The 23,337-nt window shown below is 40.0% G+C and overlaps 1 non-coding gene across 1 annotated transcript; it reads right to left on the reverse strand.

Moving 5' to 3' along the window:
* Positions 1-5,435: 5,435 nt before the first annotated feature.
* LOC138444517 (U6 spliceosomal RNA) lies at positions 5,436-5,542 on the reverse strand. The gene has a single exon (XR_011258534.1). It is a non-coding gene; the product is annotated as a U6 spliceosomal RNA (small nuclear RNA).
* Between the last annotated feature and the right edge of the window lie 17,795 nt (positions 5,543-23,337).

The following is a 23,337-nucleotide window of genomic DNA, read 5'->3' on the forward strand; positions in this document are numbered from 1 at the left end:
TATTTGAATAAGTCCCAGAATCTGTTACTCAAAGGCCATTCATTCATTCAACAAACATTTATTATAGAAAGCATTTATCTTTAGTTAATATAAATAAATTGCATATTTTATGAAATATGACCTGATAATAACTTTAGGCTTAAAATTTTGTGTCAAGAATATGTAAAATTGTTTTGATTTTGGTAATCATGTCACAACATATATGTGCAGCAAATCACCACATTGTCACCTTAAATATATATACTTTTTATCTGTCAATTATACTTCAGTAAAGCTAGGGGAGAAAACAGAAAAGTTTTTAAGGAGTTGTGTCCAATTAAATCCAGTTAATCTTACTTAGGTTCTACTATTGCCCTGCTGAGTTAAAAAACATTATCAAGTGAAGACCTGCACTTCCCTGGTGGCTCAGGATCCCACATACCACAGAGCAACTAAGTCAATGGTGGTGGTTTAGTCGCTAAGTCATGTCCGACTCTTTGCGATCTCATGGATTGTAGCCCACCAGGCTCCTCTGTCTGTGGGATTCTCCAAGCAAGAATACAGGAGTGGGTTGCCGTCTTTCTCCAGGGGGATGTTCTCCACCCAGAGATTGAACCCGGGTCTGCCTGCGCTGCAGGCAGATTCTTTACCGACTGAGTTACTTGGGACGCCCGCCAAGCCCATAGGCGGCAACTACTGACCCTGTGCTCTAGAGCCCAAGAGCAGCATCCACTGACCCCTTGCACCGCAACTACTGAAGCCCATGTTCCGCGACAAGAGAAACCACCTCAGTGAGAAGCCCAGGCACCGCAACTGAAAGAATAGCTACTGCGCATCACGACTAGGGAAAAGCCCGCTGAGCAATGATGATACAGTACAGCCAAAAAGAAATAAGTAAATAAAAAAATTTAAAGGGTGGATTTAAAAAAAAAAGTGAAGACCTATTTCATGCATTAATGTATCTAAAATTTTCGGTTCTTTTTACTCCTTTAGTCAACTTATCTCTCACTTGGGCAAGTCACTTGACTTTATATTCATTCTCTGGGAAGTAGGTAACAATTTTACCCCTTTAACTATTGTGACAGTTAATTTTATATGTCAATTTGGCAAGGCCATCATAGCCAGTTGTGCAGTCAGGTATCCTCTAGATGTTGTTATGACAATGTTTCCAGAATGTGATTAACATTTAAATCAGTAGGCTTTGAGTAAAACAGATTACCCTTAATAGTGTGGGTAGGTCTAATACAATCAGTGGAAATTCTTAAAAGATTAAGAACCCCAAAAGAAGGAATTTAGCCTCCAGACTGTCTTTAGACTCAAGACTGAAAGACTGACTTCTGAAAGAATATCCAGCCTGCAGCCTGTGCTGCAGACTTCAGATCTGCCAGGCCCTAGAAACTCACCAGTCAATTCCTTAAGATAAGTCTCTCTCTCCTTCTCTCCCTCTCTTTCTCTCCCTATATATAAAATTTATTTAAGATAGATAGATGATAAACAGATATATATAAACTGAGATCCTATTGATTATGTTTCTTTGGAGAACCCTAACTAATACAATTACCTTCCTTGCAATGATTTTAAAGGTGGCAACGTGGCTTAGGTTTAGGAAAGCTTAGGTATACAGAAAGATCACTGTTCATTTACCACTCTAGGAAGTTAAACTTCTCTTAAAGATCTTATTATCTCCTCTCTTCCCCACCTCAACATCCACTTTAAATAAGTAGCAATTATCATTACCACTTTATAAAGGTGAGGCAAAAAGAAGATAGGAAAACTCTGTGTCATCAAGTCAAATCAATTGACCCAGAAGCTCTGCTAAATTCTGGACTCTCTTTTAAAGGCCAAAACAATATTTTTCAATGTTTAATAGGTAACATTTGTTTATCAACTTACTTTGCTTGTTTAAAATAGATTTTCCTCTGATATCAAACACTTACCATCTATCCCTATATCTCCTCTAATGATTCAGTTCTCTTCTTACACTCTGTTGCGGAAGTGTAGGATGTAAAATCACAGAGCACAAAATTCTGTACAAGGTGGATCTCATGCTTGAAAGCTTTGTGATTTTTATCTATCTGACATAGGATTTTGAAGTGATCGTTGCATGACTATAATTGAACTTGCTACCAATGAATACTCAGGGGTATTATTAAGTTTTCTGTTTCAGTGAATTTCCTGTTATTAGTTCCATTCACTTAGCAATTTAATAAATGGACAATAAAACTAGCACACTTCAAATATGGAAGAGTTCCAAACCTTTAGCAATTTACAATACACACCAGGGATTCAAAGTCTGTTGACAGGTGAAAGCTCACCCATGATTACTAAGATTGGTATCAATCCATGGGCTCCCAAAATGCCCAGTAAGCAGCTTGGAACTTAGTTTCCAGAATTATCTGACTCAACATGTGTTTTTTCTATTGCTTAAGTAAAAGTTTAGAGCCCAAAGAAAAAAAGTACAGATCACTTCACAGATTGCCTACATGAAGTAATCACTTTAAACAAGCAAAATATACCAAGATACTTTGTAACCAGCTAATTTTTTAAAATACTTAAAATTTTTTTGACTACTCAAAGCAAAGATAATAATGATGCATTGTGACATTTGTAGCATGCAGGAGTGAAATACATGAAAATAATGACAAAAAGCTGGGAGGAGAAAAAAATGTAAGTTTGAAAGATTCTTATACTATACAGTCAGTTGTTGTTCAGTCACTAAGTCAAGACTGACTCTGCAACCCCATGGAAGCAGCATGCCAGGCTTCCCTGTCTTTCACTATCTCTCAGAGTTTGCTCAAACTCATGTCCATTGAATCGATGATGCCATCCAACCATCTCATCCTCCTTCTCCTCCTGCCCTCAATCTTTCCCAGCTTCAGGATCTTTTCCAATGAGTCAGCTCCTTGTATCAGGTGCCCAAAGTATTGGAGCTTCAGCTTCAGCATCAGTCCTTCCAATGAATATTCAGGATTGATTTCCTTTAGGATTGGCTGGTTTGATCTTGCTGTCCAAGGGATTCTCAAGAGTCTTCAGCACTATATTTGAAAGCACCAATTCTTCAGTGCTCAGCCTTTTTTATGGTCCAACTCTCACATCCATCTATGACTACTGGAAAAACCATAACTTTGATGATACAGACCTTTGTTGGCAAAGTAATATCTCTGCTTTTAAATATGCTGTCTAGGTTTGTTGCAGCTACCACATGCTCTTTTTTTCCAAAGAGCATACATTTTAATTTCATGACTTCAGCCACCATCCGCAGTGATTTTGGAGTCCAAGAAGATAAATACGGCCAGTGGTATGTTATTTGATGGCATGCTACACTAAAGATGTATACTATAAATGCTAGAGAAACAGCTACAGATAAAGTGGTATAGTTAATAAGGTAATAGTGAAGATAAAATAAAATATTTTTTAAAACTCAATTAATCCACATAAAAAAAAGAAAAAGAGGAAAAATGAGAATAGGAAACAAACAGCAAAATCCAGATCAACCAAACCCCATCAATAGTCATGTTAAATATAAATGGTTTAGCTCATATCCAGAATATATAAAGAAAAAAACAACAAAAAGACAACCCAACTTAAAAATAGACAAAGGATTTTTTCCCCAAACTTTAAACTTTTTATTTAGTATTGAGGTATAGCTGATTAACTATGGACATTTAGGCTGCTTCCGTGTCTTGGCTATTGTAAACAGTACTGCAATGAACAGTGGGGTGCAGGTATTCCTTTGGATCACGTTGTTCTCCAGATATATGCCCAGAAGTGGGATTACAGGGTCATATGGTAGCTAGACAAAGGATTTAACCAGCCATTTCTCCAAAGAAGATATATAATAGTCCAATAAGCCCATAAAATATTTTTTCAACATAACTAAACTTCAGGAATGTAAATTGATGCACACAGTTTAGAAAAACAATTTGGCAGCTTCTCAAAATATTAAACACAGAGATATCATAACCCAGCAAATCTACTCCTATACCCTAGAAAATCAGGACTGTATATCCATATGGAATTTTTTCTATAAATATTAATTGTAGTATTATTCATAATAGCCCAAAAGTGGAAAAAACAAAATGTCTACCAAATGACAAATAGGTAAATAAAGTGTAGAATAGTCATAAAATTAAATATTTCAGTAATAGAAAGGAATGAGGTACTAATACATGATACAACATGTATCCAGATTTGCAGTGTAGGAGATGGAAACACCGTGGAATTCGATGTTGTTGAGGAGAAAAGGGTATGGAGGCAGTAATGTTACAGGCCTTACTGGAGTTTCAGTGCCAGGCATAAGCATGCAGCAAACTGTAACCCTTATAGATGCTACCCACATAGTAGGGGTTCTCTGCCAATTACCAGAATTACCAAAACAGAAGAAAAGGGAAGAGACCAAGGCATGGAAGCATGGTCCAGAAGACCAGACCCAACAGTGCCAGCCCAACCTCAGGCCATAGCTCTCACTGTACTACACATGGAGACCCCATGAGCAACAGCCACCGTCTTCTAACCCTCTGGTGCAGGAAAAAACAGGGGAGTGTGCTGATAACCAGGAGATAGGAGATCAAGGTCGACTAATGTTTTAAAAGAAACATCAGACCCAAAATGGAGTCACTTGTGCTAAGCCCACCTCACCAAGCCAAAACTTAATACCAAACCAAATTGTAGTTTCAGTCTTCCACAGGAATGTGATCTTAAGTGGTCAGTCTGGAATTTCCTGATCAGTGGTAACGAGGTAATCCTGCCTGAGAGACCCCTTCCATCCCCCAAAGAAAGATTAGGTAATCTACTTTTTTCCCTTGCCTGCCCCCTTTTTTTGTGTGTGTGTGTGTTTATTTTTTTAATTTTTATTTATTTTTTTTTACTTTATTTTACTTTACAATACTGTATTGGTTTTGCCATACATTGACATGAATCCACCACGGGTGTACATGCGTTCCCAAACATGAACCCCCCCTCCCACCTCCCTCCCCATAACATCTCTCTGGGTCATCACCGTGCACCAGCCCCAAGCATGCTGTATCCTGCGTCAGACATAGACTGGCGATTCGATTCTTACATGATAGTATACATGTTACAATGCCATTCTCCCAAATCATCCCACCCTCTCCCTCACCCTCTGAGTCCAAAAGTCCGTTATACACAGCTGTGTCTTTTTTCCTGTCTTGCATACAGGGTCGTCATTGCCATCTTTCTAAATTCCATATATATGTGTTAGTATACTGTATTGGTGTTTTTCTTTCTGGCTTACTTCACTCTGTATAATCGGCTCCAGTTTCATCCATCTCATCAGAACTGATTCAAACGAATTCTTTTTAATGGCTGAGTAATACTCCATTGTGTATATGTACCACAGCTTGCTTATCCATTCATCTGCTGATGGACATCTAGGTTGTTTCCATGTCCTGGCTATTATAAACAGTGCTGCGATGAACATTGGGGTACATGTGTCTAAAAATATGGAACGCTTCACGAATTTGCGTGTCATCCTTGCACAGGGGCCATGCTAATCTTCTCTGTATCGTTCCAGTTTTAGTATATGCGCTGCCGAAGCGAGCACCTTGCCTGCCCCCTTTTGTCTACAAAAATCTTTCCTTTTCAGCAGCTTTTCTATTCACTAAGTGGGATGCTGCCTAAATCATGAATCATTGAATAAAGCCAATTTGATCTTTAAACTTACACTTAAATTTTGTTTTTTAGTAGCAGTGAGACAGAATATGCATTGGTTTTGTAGATTATGATTTCTTAGGGACCCGCCTCACCAAAGACAGCAAAAAAAGATGAAGGAAAATCAAAGAGATGAGTCCAAGGTCAACAGCCACCTCAAAGTTGGCACAGATTCAATTACCTCTGTGCTGTGCTTAGTCACTCAGTCATGTCCAACTCTTTGCGACCCCATGGACTATAGCCCACCAGGCTCCTCTGTCCATGGGGATTCTCCAGGCAAGAATACTGGAGTGGGTTGCCATGCCCTTCTCCAGGGGATCTTCCCAACCCAGGGATAGAACCCAGGTCTCCCACACTGCAGGCAGATTCTTTACCATCTGAGCCACCAGGGAAGCCCTCAGTTATCTCTGCTGATGCCCGGAAAACCCTAAACCATGGCATGGCAAAGAGACAAAGTAGCTGATCCTGCATGTGAGTGGGGGTAGCACTGAAAGTTTCAATCCTCTATTCTTACATTTGTGAGGGCAACCAGCCCTCATCTGTTCCTAAGGCTAAGTAGGGATGGCCTAAGTAAAGGTTAGCTTTACTATTTAGTCATCCAATAAGAAGAAATAAATATGGAATTCCAGCAGTAAAAAATGAACAAGAGGTTGGAGCTAACACCCTCCAGTGCTTGGTTGTTGCCCACTGACCAGATAATTAGAAGTATCTGCATTCCCTATGCAGCTTAGGGTTTTTAATATTTTCAACATAAACTTTAATATTAGTAAATGGAAATTTCAATGAAATAGAGTTGGGAGACTAGAATGGGGAGCTCTTGTGCCCTATAACAGTAACCGAGTCCAACAGGAAGAAGAAAAAGTCTTCTTTCTTGGGGCTTTCCCAACTTCCTTTCCCTCTATAAAAACATCCTCCTTCTATTGCCTTGTGGAGACTTGCACATGGATGAATGGTTGCAGACGCCAAATTGCAATTTTCCACTTGTCTCAAATAAGCCCATCTTTGCTGGAGAAACACCTGGTAGTCTATTTATCTCAGATCAACAAGATCTATCTTTTGGATACTAACAAATGTAAGGGTTTTTTTTTTTAAGCCTGTTTTTCTTGATATACCTTTAAGGATTTTTTAAATTGTTTCATATCTGGTCAAGCTGAACTTTTTTTTTTTAGTTTTTTATTTTTTTAATTTTAAAATCTTTAATTCTTACATGTGTTCCCAAACATGAACCCCCCTCCCACCTCCCTCCCCATAACATCTCTCTGGGTCATCCCCATGCACCAGCCCCAAGCATGCTGTATCCTGCGTCAGACATAGACTGGCGATTCAATTCTTACATGATAGTATACACGTTAGAATGCCATTCTCCCAAATCATCCCACCCTCTCCCTCTCCCTCTGAGTCCAAAAGTCCATTATACACAGCTGTGTCTTTTTTCCTGTCTTGCATACAGGGTCGTCATTGCCATCTTTCTAAATTCCATATATTTGTGTTAGTATACTGTATTGGTGTTTTTCTTTCTGGCTTACTTCACTCTGTATAATCGGCTCCAGTTTCATCCATCTCATCAGAACTGATTCAAATGAATTCTTTTTAACAGCTGAGTAATACTCCATTGTGTATATGTACCACAGCTTGCTTATCCATTCATCTGCTGATGGACATCTAGGTTGTTTCCATGTCCTGAACTTTTTAAGAAGCTCATTTTTAATTTGTAATACAATTTTATGACTAGATTTTTTAAAGTCTATTGTGATAATGTGATTTGCAGTAAATTCATACTTAGTTTTCATCTCCTTTTCTGGCACAGAGCTCCTGTCAACTACATATTGGCACTTACTGTGGGCACTTGGCATCTACCTCTACAAGCATTAAATCATGTGCTGCTGCAGTTTCTGACCTTCAACATCCCCTGAAAGGAGTTCAGGGTGGAAAGCAGAAATGAGGCACTCTTAGCTTGGGGGAAAAACTGGCAGGACAAGTCTTCAGATAGATATTTTCAGGAGCCGATTTTATGAGCCTAATTCTTTTATCTCCCCATATCTAGAAAAGCACTAAAATCCTTCCTAGCGATGACTGTTCCCCATTACTAGCAAAAAGCTCCACCAGACTAGTAGACGTCATTTAGAAAAATAGGTGCTTGATTGCATGTATTCCCCCTTTACCAAAATCATATATATATTGATCTTTCCCCTCTTCCTCTTAGGAGCTGTTTCTCAGAGCCATCTGAGGTACTGTCTCATGGGCTGCAGTCCTCATTTTGCCCCCAATAAAACTTAACTTGTAACTGTCACAGTTTTTTTTATAAGTCGACACTTCTAAAACCCTTGGAATTTCCTAAGGGTTTCCTGAGAGTCATTAAGGGGTTTTTCATTATGGTAATGAGGTGACTTTTGGAAAGCACCTAAAGATGAGAGCTGGTTGCCCTCTCAACCATAAGATTAGAGGATTGGAACATTCAGTGCCACCCCAACTCACATACCCCTCACCAGGGAGAGGATAGCAGCTGCGGGTTGAATCAACCACCAATAGCCAATGATCTGATCAATAACCTACATATATCCATTAGCCTAGGTAATGGATCCTCCATAAAAATCCAAACAGACAGAGTTCTGAGAGCTTCCAGGTTGGTAAACACTTCGGGATTTGGGGACAGTGGCAGCCCGAGGAAGGCATGGGAGGAAGATCCACACTGTTTCCTCATACCTTGCCCTGTGCATCTCTTCTATCTGGCTGCTCCTGAGTTTTATCTTGTCATAGCAAATCTATAATCTAGTGCATAAACTGTTTTCTTGGGTCTTGTTAGCCTAACTAACTAGCAAACTAATCCAAGGAGAGGATCTGGGACCCTGATGTATAGTCAGAAGTCCGGGTAACATCTGAAGTGGAATGCAGTCTTATGGGACCAAGCCCTCAGTTTTTGGAATCTGACATTATCTCTGGTAGAGAATGTCATAATTGAGCTTAATTATAGGACATCTTGTTTGCTGGTGTGAGAAAAACACATACACACACCTCAGAATTTGTATCAAAATCTTAATCAACAAACTGTAAGTACCTGTTCAAAGGGGTCCCAAATAATCATATTTTTAAAAGCTGATGTGGTTAATCAATATCAGAAGACTATACTTCAGGGCAAGCATATTACCAGGGGCAAAAGAGATAATTTCCAGAGAATACAGTCAGTTTATCAAGAGGACTTAGCATCATAAATGTATGTTCACCATATAACAGAGGTCCAAAGTACATGAAGCAAAGATGATAGAATTGAAAGAGAAAAGACAAATTAATGGTTATCATAGTTAATTTCATCATCCTTCTCTTAGTAGTTGGTAGAAAGATTAAACAGAAAATCAGCTAGGATGTAATGACTTCATTCTATCAACCAATTTGTGGTACTAGACATGTGAATACGCCATTTAACAATAGTGATTTACATACACATCGCTAGTGAGAATTTTAAATGTTACAATCACTGTGGAAGATAGTGGCAATTTCTTATAAAACTAAACATATACTTACCATATGTCCAAACAGTTTTACTCCAGAACCTTTACCCGAGAGAAATGAGAGTATATGTTCATACAAGACTTGAACACAAACATTCACTGCAGCTTATCCATAATGGCAAAAAACTGAAAGCAAGTCAAAGATAATTACCAGAGGAGTGGCTAAACAATCTGGGGCGCATGCATACAATATTATACTACTTAATAAAACTACTAACACCAAGACACAGTGGACTGTGCTGAGTGAAGAAAGTCACACACAGAAAGGCATGTGTTACATAATTCCTTTTATATAAAATTTTAGAGCAGGAACTATTAGAAAATAGATCAGTGATTTCCAGGAGCTGAAGATGTGGGTAGGGCTAAGAAGAAGGAGGATTAACTGAGAGAAAGAACTAAGGGACCTTTGGGGATGATGAAAATGTCATATATTTTTATTATAGAGGTAGAAATCCAGATATATTTACTTGCCAGAACATATGGAACTATACAGTTAAAATGACTGTGTTTTCAATATGTACAGAAGCCAAGATACGTTAAAGACCTGTGTCCACCAATGGATGGATGGATAAAGACATGGTGTATAAACGTATTTACAGTGAAATATTATTTAGCCATAAAGAAGAATGAAATCTAACCATTTGCAACAACATGGATGGAACTTGAGGGCATTATTCTCAGTGAAATAAATCAGACAGAGAAAGACAAATACTGTATGATCTCACCTATATGTAGAATTTAAACACACACATACACACACAACCAAGCTCATAGATGCAAAGAACACGTTGGTGGCTGCCAAAAGTGGAGGGTAGGCAAAATGAATGAAGGGGGTCAACAATACAACCTCCAGTTATAAATAAATAAGTCATGGGATGTAATGTACAGCATGACGACTATAGCTAATAATACTGTATTGCATTTTTGAAAATTGCTAAAAGAGTAAATCTTAAAAGGATTTATCATTAGGAAAAATCTATAACTATGTATGGTGACAGGTGTCAACTAGATTCCTTGTGGTGATCATTTCACAATGTATAAAAATGTCAAATCATTAAAATAGAATGGCTGCCTTGTATTCTTTGTAAATTACACCTCAATAAATTTCATTTTAAAAACAATATGTTGTGTTCAAGTTTTAAGCAAACACAAGGGGCATCCCTGGTGGCTCAACGGTAAAGAATTCGCCTGCCAACGCAGGAGACACAGGTTCAGTCCTTGATCCCGCGCAATCCCACAGAGGTGGAGCAGCTAAGCCCGTGCACCACAACTATTGAGCCTATGCTCTAGAGCCTGGGAACCGCAACTGCTGAGCCCATGTCCCGCAGCTGCTGAAGCCGGAGCACCCGAGAGCCTGCGCTCCGCAGCAAGAGAAGCTATGGCGATGAGACGCCTGTGCGCCACAATTAGAGAGTAGTCCCTGCTCACCGCAACTAGAGAAAAGCCCCCGCAGTAATGGCGGCTGAGCACAGCCATAAATAAACTTATGTTTTAAACAATAAACACAAATTATGTTTTAAACAATAAACACAAAAACAGCTCTCAACACAGATCTCACAAGCTGTGAGGAGGTGTATCCATATCGTCTATGTATAACCCCCATACTTAAAATTCCTTTCCAGTACTGATCTGTGATTGAAATCTAAAGTTTCCTATTTCTTTTTAAAGTTGAGTAATATTGCATAGAGTATGATACTGGAAACAAAAATCCTTTACATTAAATAAGAAACTCATTTACAGGCAGTATCTGCCACATTCATAAACCAGTGTGATACATACTGTGACCAAAACACAACATGAAAATTGCTCCTAGCACTTGGTATCACCGTAGGAGTTTGCTACCTGAGAGTGAATCAGAGGATAAAAAGGAGGAAATTAAAGTGAGGAGGAAGACAGATTCTCTTGGCTTACTTTTTATTTCAGGGCTGATTGGACAATTAGTCCAGTCTGTAACATAAATGAGAAAAGACAGTCAATCAATGTGAACACCAAAATGAATGAGATGTTAAAATTTTGGACAAAGATTTTAAAACAGCTATCATAAAAATGTTTCCACAGACAACTATAAATTCTCTTGAAACAAATGGAAAAAAAAAAAACAGAAAAATCTTAGCAAAAACATAAAGTTATAAAAAGAACTAAGCACAAATTAAAGACCTGAGGGATTCAGTAACTGAAGCTCAAAGTTCTTTAGATGGGTTCAGTAGGAACATGGAGATGACAAGGGATAGAATATCCGAACTTGAGACCCAATCAATACAACTTTCCCAGAGTCTGAACAACAGCAAGGGAAGAGACTGGAGAAAAAAATGAACAGAGTCTCAAAGACCTATGGGACAATACCAAATCATTTAACACACATATCACTGGAATCCCAGAAGAAGGGGAAGAAGGAGGAGAGGGAAGAAGCGGGGGAAAGATCACAAAAGAGTGGGGGCTCAGCTCATTGCTGGACTTGAAGAAAGTATTCAAAGAAATAATCACTGAAAACCTCCCAAACTTGGCAAAATTATACCAGCAGAAATAATTGACTATTATCACAGAGAAATGCTGTATGAGCACAGAAGATAGAGTTCCCCCCTTTGTAATGGGGACATGGAAGTATGAATGAACCTAGAGGTTCACTGGAACAGACCTCGGTGTTTCCACATCTGGCGATAATAGTGAGCAGGCAATAACAGTAACAAAGTTAAGGTAACCAAGGGCTTAGACCCCTCAGAGAGAAAGGTCTAGGTCACTCACTGAGCAAGAAACCCAGACAAGCAGGAATGCTGAGTGAGAGTGTAGGGGAATCTAGAATGAGTGATAGAAAAAGACGATCGATAACAATTATGGTCTTAGGACCAACTGCGGCAGCAAGGTCAATATTTGTCCTACATAACTCTCAAAACGAATAGCCAGTCCAGGTTCGATGCATGATACTGGGCGCTTGGGGCTGGTGTACTGAGATGACCCAGAGGGATGGACGGGGAGGGAGGAGGGAAGGGGGTTCAGGATGGGGAACATGTGTATATCCATGGCAGATTCGTGTTGATGTGTGGCAAAACCAATACAATATTGTAAAGTAATTAACCTCCAATTAAAATAAATAAATTTATATTTTAAAAAATAGATATAGCTCACAAAGAGAGAGAGAGAAAAGAAAACATATATACACTAAGACTTTAGGTAAGGGACAAACTGGAGAGAGGGTAATCTTTCCCATCTTTGTTCTATGTCTATGGACTTTTACACAGCTATAATTATTCTATGTATTGAACTATATGCTTTGCTCTACTTGATTCATCATTGTATCATAAATAGCTAAAAGTTTTCAATGCAGTTTCTAGAACTGTCTTTTATTGGCTCTGAGGTAGGTAGAATTTCAAACAATGTCACCAAGATTCCATGCTCTAATCTCCAGAACCTTGAAAGTAAGATATTCACTTGTGATGACTGTGTTGTGTTAAAGACCACAGCTCTCCTTACAAGGGGGAGATATCTAGGCAAGCCTAAACTAATTACATGAGACCTTTAAAGCATATTAACGTTCTCTGGTGGCAGATAAGAAAGGCAAAATATAGAGTAAGAAGCTCAGTATAAGAAGGACTTGAATTTGTAAATTGCTTTGGGTAGTATACTCATTTTCACTATATTGATTCTTCCAATCCATGAACATGGTATATTTCTCCATCTATTAGTGTCCTCTTTGATTTCTTTCATCAGTGTTTTATAGTTTTCTATATGTAGGTCTTTAGTTTCTTTAATCCCTATCAAGCTACCAGCCACTAGAACTAGAACAAATAATTTCAAGATTTGTATGGAAATACAAAAAACCTCGAATAGCCAAAGCAATCTTGAGAAAGAAGAATGGAACTGGAGGAATCAACTTGCCTGACTTCAGGCTCTACTACACAGCCACAGTCATCAAGACAGTATGGTACTGGCACAAAGACAGTAATATAGATCAATGGAACAAAACAGAAAGCCCAGAGATAAATCCACACACATATGGACACCTTATCTTTGACAAAGGAGGCAAGAATATACAATGGAGTAAAGACAAGCTCTTTAACAAGTGGTGCTGGGAAAACTGGTCAACCACTTGTAAAAGAATGAAACTAGATCACTTTCTAACACCACACACAAAAATTAAATCAAAATGGATTAAAGATCTAAATGTAAGATCAGAAACTATAAAACTCCTAGAGGAGAACATAGGCAAAACACTCTCAGACATAAATCACAGCAGGATCCTCTATGATCCACCTCCCAGAATTCTGGAAATAAAAGCAAAAATAAACAAATGGGATCTAACTAAAATTAAAAGCTTCTGCACAACAAAGGAAAATATAAGCAAGGTGAAAAGACAGCCTTCTGAATGGGAGAAAATAATAGCAAGTGAAGCAACTGACAAACAACTAATCTCAAAAATATACAAGCAACTTATGCAGCTCAATTCCAGAAAAATAAACGACCCAATCAAAAAATGGGCCAAAAAACTAAATAGACATTTCTCCAAAGAAGACATACGGATGGCTAACAAACACATGAAAAGATGCTCAACATCACTCATTATTAGAGAAATGCAAATCAAAACCACAATGAGGTACCACTTCACACCAGTCAGAATGGCTGCGATCCAAAAATCTGCAAGCAATAAATGCTGGAGAGGGTGTGGAGAAAAGGGAACCCTCCTACACTGTTGGTGGGAATGCAAACTAGTACAGCCACTATGGAGAACAGTGTGGAGATTCCTTAAAAAATTGCAAATAGAACTACCTTATGACCCAGCAATCCCTCTGCTGGGCATACACACCGAGGAAACCAGAATTGAAAGAGACACATGTACCCCAATGTTCATCGCAGCACTGTTTATAATAGCCAGGACATGGAAACAACCTAGATGTCCATCAGCAGATGAATGGATAAGAAAGCTGTGGTACATATACACAATGGAGTATTACTCAGCCGTAAAAAAGAATTCATTTGAATCAGCTCTGATGAAATGGATGAAACTGGAGCCGATTATACAGAGTGAAGTAAGCCAGAAAGAAAAACACCAATACAGTATACTAACACATATATATGGAATTTAGGAAGATGGCAATGACGACCCTGTATGCAAGACAGGGAAAGAGACACAGATGTGTATAACGGACTTTTGGACTCAGAGGGTGAGGGAGAGGGTGGGATGATTTGGGAGAATGACATTCTAACATGTATACTATCATGTAAGAATTGAATCGCCAGTCTATGTCTGACGCAGGATGCAGCATGCTTGGGGCTGGTGCATGGGGATGACCCAGAGAGATGTTATGGGGAGGGAGGTGGGAGGGGGGTTCATGTTTGGGAATGCATGTAAGAATTAAAGATATTAAAATTTAAAAAAAAATAAAGATACCATAAAATATCAAAAAAAAAAAATCCCATGGGCAAAACCATAATCTTGCTCACTTCAAGCAATTGACATATTCCTTAAAAGCCTCTCATCAAGATTTTTCTTCAAAAAGAAAGAGAAAAAAATAAACTTAATTTTCTTAAAAAAAAAAAAAAAAGAAGGACTTGAAATGCTGTTGCTGGTTTGAAAATGGAATGGATCATGTGAGAAGAAATGCAAATGAGCTTAAGGAGCTGAAGATTTCCCCAGCAACAGACAACAAGGAAAAGGAGATCTCAGTCCTACAAGAGCAACGAACAGAATTCTGACAACAGAAATAAACTTTGAAGAAGACCCTGAGCTCCAGATAAGAACTCAGGCTGTCAACACCTTGACTTCGGTCTTATGGTATTCTATGCCTATCTCAGTTGGTAAAAAATCCACCTGCAATGCAGGAGGCCCCGGTTCGATCCCTGGGTCCGGAAGTTTCACCGGAGAAGGGATAGGCTACCCACTCCAGTATTCTTGGGCTTCTCTTGTGGCTCAGCTGGTAAAGAATTCACCTGCAATGCAGGAGACCTGGGTTCGATCTCCGGGTTGGGAAGATCCCCTGGAGAAGGGTAAGGCTGCCCATTCCAGTATTCTGGCCTGGAGAATTGCTTGGACTGTATAATCCATGGGGTCACAAAGAGTCATACATGGCTGAGCGATTTTCACTTTCACTTTCAAGCACAGAATCAGTTGAAACTGCCTGGACTTCTGACCTACAGAACTATCAGCAAATATATGAGTGTTGTGGTAACGTGTTATATAGTAATAGAAACCAATGCAGCTTTAAAATAGTCCATTGATCCTAAATTACTTGACTGTTGCCCATATTTTGCCCTAATGGATAGCACTGCTATATAAACCCTCCACATCTCCGAAGTCCAAAACCCCTAAACCTCATTTCTAGCCTGCCTATCTTTAAGTGAGAACTCAAAAATAGAATTATCATGTAAAAAGAATATGAACATTTTAATGGCCTTGATTCATAACTTATATTACTTTCTAACATGTTCATCTCAAAAGTTCCATTTTATAAATTAGAATGAAAACAGACCCTTACCTCACCCCAAGGGAATTTTGTTTAATCTTTTATTCCAAACAGTGTAACATATGGCTGACTACTGTTGTTTAGTCTCTAAGCCATATCTAACTCTTTTGCGACCACATGGACTATAGCCCACCACGCTCCTCTGTCCTTGGGATTTCCCAGGCAAGAATACTGGAGTGGATTGCCATTTCCTTCTCCAGGGGATCTTCCCAACCCAGAGATCAAACACTTATCTCCTCCACTGCAGGCATATTCTTTACCATTGAGCCACTTGGGAGGCCCATGACTAACTATGAGTGAGTGAGTGATTGTTAGTTGCTTCAGTTCAGTTCAGTTCAGTTCAGTTCAGTCGCTCAGTCGTGTCTGACTCTTTGCGACCCCGTGAATCGCAGCACATCAGACCTCCCTGTCCATCACCAACTCCCGGAGTTCACTCAGATTCACATCCATCAAGTCAGTGATGCCATCCAGCCATGTCATCCTCTGTCATCCCCTTCTCCTCCTGCCCTCAATCCCTCTCAGCATCAGTCTTTTCCAATGAGTCAACTCTTTGCATGAGGTGGCCAAAGTACTGGCGCTTCAGCTTTAGCATCATTCCTTCCAAAGAAATCCCAGGGCTGATCTCCTTCAGAATGGACTGGTTGGATCTCCTTGCAGTCCAAGGGACTCCCAAGAGTCTTCTCCAACACCACAGTTCAAAAGCATCAACTCTTCAGCACTCAGCTTTCTTTACAGTCCAACTCTCACATCCATACATTATCACTGGAAAAACCATAGCCTTGATTAGACGGACTTTAGTCGGCAAAGTAATGTCTCTGCTTTTGAACATGCTATCTAGGTTGGTCATAACTCTTCTTCCAAGGAGTAAGCATCTTTTAATTTCATGGCCGCAGTCACCATCTGCAGTGATTTTGGAGCCCCCCAAAAATAAAGTCTGACCCTTAGTTATGTCCAACTCTTTGCAACCCTATGGACTGTAGCCAGCTAGGCTCCTCTGTCCATAGAATTCTTCACACAAGAATACTGGAGTGGGTTGCCATTCTTTCCTCCAGGGGTTCTTCCCAACTCAGGGATCAAATCTGGGTCTCCTGCATTGCAGCAGATTCTTTACCATCTGAGCCAGCAGGAAAGCCATGACTAACTATATCTTATTTTAAATTGGGATAGCCCTACAGGCTTCAGCAGTACACGAACCATGAACTTCCAGATGTTCAAGCTGGTTTTAGAAAAGGCAGAGGAACCAGAGATCAAATTGCCAACATCCGCTGATCATGGGAAAAGCAAGAGAGTTCCAGAAAAACATCTATTTCTGCTTTATTGACTATGCCAAACCCTTTGACTGTGTGGATCACAATAAACTGTAGAAAATTCTGAAAGAGATGGGAATACCAGACCACCTGACCTGCCTCTTGAGAAACCAATATGCAGGTCAGGAAGCAACAGTTCGAACTGGACATGGAGCAACAGACTGGTTCCAAATAGGAAAAGGAGTACGTCAAGGCTGTACATTGTCACCCTGCTTACTTAACTTCTATGCAGAGTACATCATGAGAAACGTTGGGCTAGAAGAAGCACAAGATAGAATCAAGATTGCAGGGAGAAATATCAATAACCTCAGATATGCAGATGACACCACCCTTATGGCAGAAAGTGAAGAGGAACTAAAAAGCTTCTTGATGAAAGTGAAGGAAGAGAGTGAAAAAGTTGGCTTAAAGCAGAACATTCAGAAAATGAAGATCATGGTATCTGGTCCCATCATTTCATGGGAAATAGATGGGGAAACAGTGGAAACAGTGTCAGACTTTATTTTGGGGGGATCCAAAATCACTGCAGATGGTGATTGCAGCCATGAAATTAAAAGACGCTTACTCCTGGGAAGAAAAGTTATGACCAACCTAGATAGTATATTGAAAAGTAGAGATATTACTTTGCCAACAAAGGTCCGTCTAATCAAGGCTATGGTTTTTCCAGTGATAATGTATGGATGTGAGAGTTGAACTGTGAAGAAAGCTGAGCACTGAAGAACTGATGCTTTTGAACTGTGGGGTTGGAGAAGACTCTTGAGAGTCCCTTGGACTGCAAGGAGATCCAATCAGTCCATCTTAAAGGAGATCAGTCCTGGGTGTTTATTGGAAGGGCTGATGCTGAAGCTAAAATGCCAATACTTTGGCCACCTCATGTGAAGAGCTGACTCATTGGAAAAGACCATGATGCTGGGAGGGATTGGGGGCAGGAGGAGAAGGGGATGACAGAGGATGAGATGGCTGGATGGCATCACTGACTCGATAGGTGTGAGTTTGAGTGAACTCCGGAGTTGGTGATGGACAGGGAGGACTGGCGTGCTGCAATTCATGGGGTTGCAAAGAGTCGGACACGACTGAGCGACTGAACTGAACTGAACTTTTGATATCTGAATAACCTACAATTTGAACTTCTAAGCTCTGATCAATTTTATCTCGTGTAGGGACAAAGACACAAAAATAATCATTTATTTTCTAAACCTAGCTGACAGTAAGCTGTAACATTTAACAAAGCTTTGAAAATTTAAAAGTAGGAAAGGAAAATCTTTAAACCGACTACAGATTTTTACTGTTCTTCATACCCACTGACAATGCCATACCATAGGCACCCCCTAACTGGCTCCTTCCTCACCCTGAATTATATACCATTTAGCTTATGCTAGCTCTTCTTTCTCATCTCCTATAGATACTCAAGTCCATGTTCTTCAAGTTCAAAGCCCTGAACCTCATTTCCAGACTGTCTTATAACCTCCCAAAATACATTAAGATCACATTAACTTCTCAGGGACATACACATAAAGATAGCTGTACAAAGCTCATCAGAATACTTAACATCTCATTTTGAAGCATTTGCATTTGGACTTCTAAAGTTCGGGGTCTCTCCAGAGAGAATGAGTATCACCCAGTGATCTCTTCAGAAGAGAGAACCTTCCCCATTTACAAACTCCATCTTTCATCCATCAGTCCACAATATGCAAATAGTTGTCAGGATTTCAACTTCTACAAACCAAGGATAGATAAATACTGAGATCCAGTCCCAGAACTCCGGCCTCGTGAGACTTAGTGAAAGTTTAAGACTAGAAGTTAAATAACTAACACTTATACAGAGCTCACTATTGCCAGCACTGTTCTGTTCTATGTGTGTGTATAACTCACAACCACTCATCTGGCAGGTACTATTATTTTTGTTTTATAAATGGATCAGTCAGTTCAGTTCAGTCACTGAGTCATGTCCAACTCTTTGAGACCCCAGGGATTGCAGCACACCAGGCTTCCCTGTCCATCACCAACAGCTGGAGCCTGCTCAAACTCATGTCCATCAAGTCGGTGATACTATTCAATGATCTCATCCTCTGTCATCCCCTTCTCCTCCTGCCTTCAACCTTTCCCAGCATCGGAGTCTTTTTCAATGAGTCAGTTCTTCATACCAGGTGGCCAAAGTATTTGAGCTTCAGCTTCAGCACCAGTCCTTCCAATGAATATTCAGGACTGATTTCCTTTAGGATTGACTGTTTTGATTTCTTTGCAGTCCAAGAGACTCTCAAGCGTCTTCTCCAACATCACAATTCAAAAGCATCAATTCTTTGCACTCAGCTTTCTTTATGGATAAAACTGGATAAACTGAATTAAAGAAAGGTAAATTGACTGGCTCAAGACTACCCAGATGGAAAGCAGCAAATTCAAATCTAGGTAGTCTGGTTGCAAAGTTCCCTGCTCTCAACTTATAGCAAGCATACACTCAGAAAATATAACTTCTCCCTGGTGTGTTTGCCTCTGAGTTTTGGAGCAGCTGAAAAGACCTCACAGTCACCGTGTCTATCACAGCACAGAGGTAAGAGGCAAAGTCTTTCATGTGGAGTTCCTTCAGAAGGAGGTAACTGTGTGCATCAGAGCGTCTAAGGAATGAAGAAAAATGACCTCTCATCTCCAAACCATCCAAAACATTGTAAGAGAGAAACACAGGTGCTCCACCATCATGTTGCTGGTACCAGAACAGTCCATTGAACCCAGATGTCTGGTAGGTGCAGTTGACCTGGGCAGAGGCTCCTTCCATAGCCGTCAACTCAGTGGGCTGCTCAACGCCTTTTCCTGCAGAGCCTATGAGAAGATGCATGACCATTATCAAGGTAGCACTCCAGGAAACCACATCATTATTAAAGAGGATAGTTCTCACATGGTCACAAAAAAACACTGCCTTTGATGGAAGAGTTCCTTAGGTAGAAATAAATGCTGGTAGAAAGACATGGGACAAGGATGAGGATGGGATGAGGACAATTAGCACCACTAATGTGTTTGGGGAAAGACTCTTTCATTACAAAAGTTAGGAGTTGCCATCATTTATCTGGAAGAAAATTATTCTGAAAGTTCCTGGTAATGTTTGCTAATAATTTGAGACTTACCTCTCACTGTCAGGGAAACACAAAGAAGAAAAAAATTCCACATCTGCTGCAGGACACCACAAACCAGGCACTGCATCCTCCGCACCCGTGCCCCTGGAGCCAAAGGAAGGTGGGTTCCCTCCCTGTGGTTGAGGGAGGAAATCTCAATCTGGACGCAAAACCCAGAAGACAACGCAGCGGGTGGAGCTTTCTTGAAGGACTGAGCTTCCGTGGGAGCACTTTCAGGAGTGTCTTCACGTGAACTTTTTCTACTGATGAATCCACAGGTATTAATCCATGTGATTTTGTGAATATCAAACAATAAAATTGTGTATAAAGAACAGAGATGGCAAATAGGAAGGAAAGCAAAGGCAGAAGTGGTCAATTTGACAATGCTGAGAATTCGTCTTTCTGAAGGCAAGAGAAAATAGAAACAGGAGTGAGATTAGAGGCAGGTTATGCACACAGTGTGTGCGTGTGTGTGTGTGTGCGTGTGTGTGTGTGTGCGTGTGTGTGTGGTGCTGATGGTGGTGGTGTTTGTGACAATACAGAAGAGATGGACATGTTTTTCTGCCATCTAAATTTATCTCCCGACAAAGAGGCAAAGAGATATTTTTTAAAGATCTAAAGAAATATAAGATATTTATCTGTACATATGTATGAATAAAGAAGAAGAGATGGAAAAACAAAGGAAACTATTCACTTTAGTTACTTCAGAAAGTTGGGATTAAAAGGAAATGGTGAGAATATTAACCCGTTCTCATACACTTCTGTTTTGACTGGTAATTTTTATGTAATAAAGTGAGAACTTGAAAGAAATGGAGAGAAAAGGAGAAAGAGAAGAAGGCTAGAAGGGAAAGGAAGGAAGGGACCAAGGGAGGAAAGGATGGAGGGAAGGAAGGAGGAAAGGAAGGAAGAAAAGAGGCAAGGAGGAGGGAGACAAGGAGAGGGAAAGCTATATTTCAAACTACTTCCCAATTGTCACAAAAGGAAATTATCTCTTCAATACATAGTTGTCCCAAGCTAATGTACCCGAAGTTAATGTAAAAATAATATAGTATCTTTGCTAAAGAAATGTATACCTCTCATGAGCCCTCTGGATTTATTTCTATTTACTCCATGCAGCAGTAGCAGCAGCAGCAGACGCAGCACTTGGTTTTAATAAAAAAGACAACACTGTCATCTTGTGGCCAGGTATAGCACTGCACCTTTGATAACTTAAAATTTAAATGAATCTTAGGAATCATCCTGTCTTTGTCCAGCCTTGTTGTTTTACAGTGGAGGCTCCTGAAGCTTACATCACACTCCAAGCTTCATTTCTTCATTTCTAGCCAGTTTCCTAACATTACACAGATTAAAATTCAGTTCAGTTCAGTTCAGTTGCTCACTTGTGTCCGACTCTTTGCAACCCCATGGACTGCAGCACGCCAGGCTTCCCTGTCCATCACCAACCCCCAGAGCTTCTCAAACTCGTGTCCATCGAGTCAGTGATGCCATCCAGCCATCTCATCTGCTGTCACCCTCTTCTCCTGCCCTCAGTCTTTTGCAGCATCAGGGTCTTTTCCAATGAGTCAGTTCTTCACATCAGGTGGCCAAAGTATTAGAGCTTCAGCGTCAACATCAGTCCTTCCAATGAATATTCAGGGTTGATTTCCTTCAAGATTGACTGGTTTGACCTCCTTGCAGCCTAAGGGACTCTTTTGTAAAATAAATAAGTGAACATCCAAAGCCACTTACACTGGCATATGCTGCCTAGACCTGCACATGCATGTGAGAGTCAGTTTGAGGCCAAATCAAGCCCTGGTAACTTTAAATTTGAGGTTCACATTTGAAAGCAATGCTTTTTTCTGCCCAAAGCATTTAATATGTGTAACAGTTTCTCCTACTCATTCATTCATTCAAAAGTATTTATTGAGAACTTACTATATGTCAGGCAATGTGTGTGTGTTGGGGATTCCTTGATGAGCAAAACTCCCCCCTCTCATGGAGTCTATGTTCTAATGAGTGGAGACAATAAACAAGTAAAAGAGTAAATTATAATTTGTCGTATGATGCTAAGTGGAGGGGGAGAGTGAGAGAGTCAAGAGACCCTCAATGATCAGGTCACATGTGAAGAGAAACCGGAAGAAATGATGGAGGATCCCTGATGGGTATATGGGGAAAGAAAGTGATCAGCTGAGAGATCATAACACCTCTAAGAAACTGGAAATCATCCAACACTATACTGGCGAGGTAATCCCCCACAGTCCTATTTCTGGAGGTCTACGAGAAATATTTCCTGCTCTCTTCCCTCAAAACAAAATAATGAGGATTTGGGGAGGGACAATCTCATTAGGGAAACACGTTAGAGTAGTAAATTCCTCTGAGGTTAGAATATTTCTTCAAATCTCTTGACAGCTTTTTTTCCCCCTTTTGTTCAGAGTGAGAGAGGCAACAGCTGATGAAAAGCAATGTAAAATATGACTCAAGAGATATAGAAGTCACACTCATCAAAGAGCCCTGAAAGGCAGATGCTCTCAAAGATTATAAATATTTATTTGCCAGGCAAAACTCCTGAAAGAATCCTAAAGGTTCCCAACACATATATGGGAGCCCTTTACAACAGGCTAACCTGATTCTCTGAAGGACATCTCTCCATGTGCTGGACCATTCAACTCAAGGCCAGCCTTCTCCGCGATTTTGCAGCTCTGTACATGTGAGTCTACAAGGATGGGAAAGCAATCCTGAAACCAGCTCCTTTCAGAATAAGGCCACACACTAACTATGGAAACTTCAGACATTCTATTGTTTTTCCAAAAATGTTAATCAGTCTCTTTTCCCCATCTTCTTCCTCAACCCTTTCTCAAACTACTAGTATTAAGTTCTTTCTTTCCAAACTTAGGGAATTTCTTTTTTGGGTTGAGAAGTGGTTCAAAAGAAAATGCTATTTTAGTTTCATTTTTCTCTCTTTCTCTCATCTCTCATCTGCATCTTTCTATCTCCCTCTCTGGCAGTCACAAAGAACAAAGCTGGGCAGTGATAAAGTAATAGATTTTGTGAAGAAAATTCTTTGGTAATTTCGCAAACATAAATAGGCAAGATTCTTAGTCTTTCCTTTCTCCAGTGAAGAGGATACAAAGTAGCATTCTATAAGCAAGCTCATTCTTTTTAACCTTCCCAGGTGGCGCTAATAGTAAAGAAACCCCCTTTCAGTGCAGTAGACACAGGTTTGATCCCTGGGCGGGGAAGATCCTGGAGAGGGGGGCAGGGCAACCCACTCCAGTATTCTTGCCTGGAGAATCCCATGGACAGTGAAGCCTGATGGGCTACAGTCCGCAGAGTTACAAAG

This window comes from Ovis canadensis, chromosome 7, assembly GCF_042477335.2.
Source record: "Ovis canadensis isolate MfBH-ARS-UI-01 breed Bighorn chromosome 7, ARS-UI_OviCan_v2, whole genome shotgun sequence".
Taxonomy (NCBI): Eukaryota; Metazoa; Chordata; class Mammalia; order Artiodactyla; family Bovidae; genus Ovis; species Ovis canadensis.